Source organism: Gracilinanus agilis, chromosome 1, assembly GCF_016433145.1.
Source record: "Gracilinanus agilis isolate LMUSP501 chromosome 1, AgileGrace, whole genome shotgun sequence".
Lineage (NCBI taxonomy): Eukaryota > Metazoa > Chordata > Mammalia > Didelphimorphia > Didelphidae > Gracilinanus > Gracilinanus agilis.
The window spans coordinates 262,796,407-262,799,686 of NC_058130.1; positions in this window are offsets into that span (position 1 = coordinate 262,796,407).

Genomic DNA, 3,280 nt, shown 5'->3' on the forward strand with positions numbered 1-3,280 from the left:
TATTAGTGATATGGGGTAAATAACCTCAGCACCTTCAAACTATCTGTGAGCTCACTGCATTACCCCAGAAAGTAGAGGGAGGAAGTGCTCACATTGGCAGCTGAGCAGAGGGGCGGGGCATGTGAAAATTATCCGTAGGACTGGTGGAGAAAGGGAGTGGAGCAGTTTCCTCAGGTATGCCAGGGCATACATGCCATACCTTCACCAATGCGGATTCCAAGATAAGGCGAAAATGGGTATATGATTTAGACATAAAGGGTGATTAGGTTTACATAGAATAGTTTGCCTGTCAGATCTATGGAGAAGGGCAGAATTTATGACAAAACAAGGAATAAAGAACATTATAATAAATAAAATGAACCATTTTGAATATTTTAAATGTAAAAGATTTTATGCAAACAAAACCATTGTAATCAAGATTAGAAGGACAACAACAAACTGTGAAAAATTTTTATAACAAATTTCTCTGATAAAAATCTCATTTTTCAAATATATAAAGAATGAAGTAAAATATATATGAATACAAGCCATTTCTTTCCCCAAATTGACAGATGGTCAAAGGATATGAATAAGCAGTTTTCAGATGAAGAAATTGAAGTTATCAATAATCATATAAAAATATTCTCAATCATTCTTGATTAGAGAAATTTAAAATGCCACTAAAGTACTACCTCACACCTATCAGCTTGGCCTGTATGACAGTAAAATAAAGTGATAAATGTTGGAGGAGATGTGGCAAAATTGGGGCACTTATGCATTGTAGGTGGAGTTGTGAATGATCCAACCATTCTGGGGGACAATTTGGAATTATGCCCAAAGGGCTACAAAACAATGTATATACTCTTTGATCCAGTAATACCACTACTGGATCTGCATCCCAAAGAGATCATATAAAAAAAGATAAAGGATCTATGTTTACAACAATATTTATAGTGGCTCTTTTTGTGGTGGCAAATAATTGGAAACCAAAGGATGTCCGTCAAAGGGAATGGCTAAACAAAATGTGATATATGATGGTGATGGAAAACTATTATACTAAAAGAAATGAACAGGATGATTTCAGGAAGAGCTAGAAAGACCTACATGAACTGATGCAGTGATATAAGCAGAACCAGGAGAAAACTGTATACAGTAATAGCAATATTGTGGAATAATCAATTGTGAAAGACTTAACTACTCTAAGCAGTACAATAATCTAGGACAATTCTGAGGAACTTATGACAGAATGCTATCCACTTCCAGAGAAAGAGCTATCAGAGTAAGACTGTAGATGAAAGCATACTATTTTTCCCTTTAGCTTATTTGGGTTTTTATTTTGGGGTTTTTGTTTTATATGATTTTTCTTTTATAAAAATGAACAATATTAAAATATGTTTTGTATGATAATACGTGTATAACCCAGATTGAATCACTTGCCAGCTCAAGATGGGGAGGGAAGGGAGAAAGGGAGACAATTTGAATCATATAACTTTGGAAAACTTTTGTGGAAATTTTTTATTACATATAATTAGGGAAAACATTTTAAAAATGAATGAGTGGGGGCAGCTGGGTAGCTCAGTGGATTGAGAGCCAGGCCTAGAGACGGGAGGTCCTAGATTCAAATCCGGCCTCAGACACTTCCCAGCTGTGTGACCCTGGGCAAGTCACTTGACCCCCATTGCCTACCCTTACCACTCTTCCACCTATAAGTCAATACACAGAAATTAAGGGTTTAAAATTTTAAAAAAAATGAATGAGAACTGAAAAAAAGTCATCTGATTTAATAATTGGGAAGTCATGACAACTTTTAGAGAGTAGTTTCAATAGAATGGTAGAACCCAAAAGTCATTTTGCTTAGTAGTAAAAAAACACACAACTAAATATCTAAGCGTTATGTGCTATTTTCATAGGGCAAGAGAGAAGAAAGAAGCCTACATCCTGTCCTAAAAACAAATTGAAAGTACTGAGGAAGCCAGACTCAGAGAGGCAGGGAGCTAAGTCTTGAAATTTGCTTATAGAAGACAAAATAATGTAACAGTGTAATTATATAGGCACCTATTACTGAGGAAAGAAACACTTTTAGTTAAAGAAAATGTACTTGTATATTGGCATTACTTTTTGTTTTTGAAACAAAGTAATTGGGAAGATTTTATGAACACTACCATTTGACTTGGATAGTTTTAACTTGTAATATATTCTTATGCATTTCAGTTTCTGTTTTTCCTCCAAATGCAAAGAGTGATATCATTAATATTTTATAATTGCATGTTTAGTTGTCTAGTGCCATTTTGGAAATGTAGACTACAGAAGATCATAATAATCTAATAAATGTATGAACATGTAAATTATTTAAAATACTGTCAATGTAGCACTCATTTGGGCTCTGGACCATATCCTTGACATATACTTGAATACAGGAGGTAAGTGCTTGTTGTCCTGCAAATAGGAGGAGAAGGCTAGGAGAAGGGAATAATTGGGGAGGGGGAAACCTAATGAAGGGCCAGAGAGAGCTAGAAAGATGTTATATCACCAAACTAAGTGGGATGATAGGAATTTAGATGAAGATGAGAGGGGATGGGGGTGGTGATTTGCATAGCTCCAGTCTCAATCTTATGCTGTAGTCATTTTCCAGAGATAAATTTTTATTAGCCAAGCTACAGACTCTTGAGAAATAACTAAGCTGAGGAATAAGTGGGGAACGTATATGTAGCAATGGCCATTATTTCTGGGAACCATAGTTGAAGCTGGGTTCCTTTGGATATCACATGTGCTATAAGTCCCTTCTCTGTTCCTTCTAGAGACCCGTTTTTTTTCTAAACTTTTTTCTAATAGAGCCCCATTGTTTTCTTTTTAATTTCTTTTTAAATTTATTTAATTAATTTAGAATATTTTTCCATGGTCACATGATTCATATTCTTTCCCTCCCCTCCTCTCAGCCCCCTCCCATAGCCTACAAGCAATTCCACTGGGCTTTACATTGTATCATTGATCAAGACTTATTTCCATATTATTAATATTTGCACTAGGGTGATCGTTTTGAGTCCATATCCCCAACAAAAGATGTGATCAAGTAAATGCTTTTTTTCTGTGTTTCTACTCCCACAGTTCTTTCTCTGGATGTGCATAGTGTTCTTTCTCATAAGTCCCTCAGAATTGTCCTGGATCATTGCATTGCTGCTAGTAGAGAAGTCCATTGTGCCACAGTGTATCAGTCTGTATACAATGTTCTCCTGGTTCTGTTCCTTTTACTCTGCATCAATTCCTGGAGGTTGTTCCAGTTCACATGGAATTCCTCCAGTTC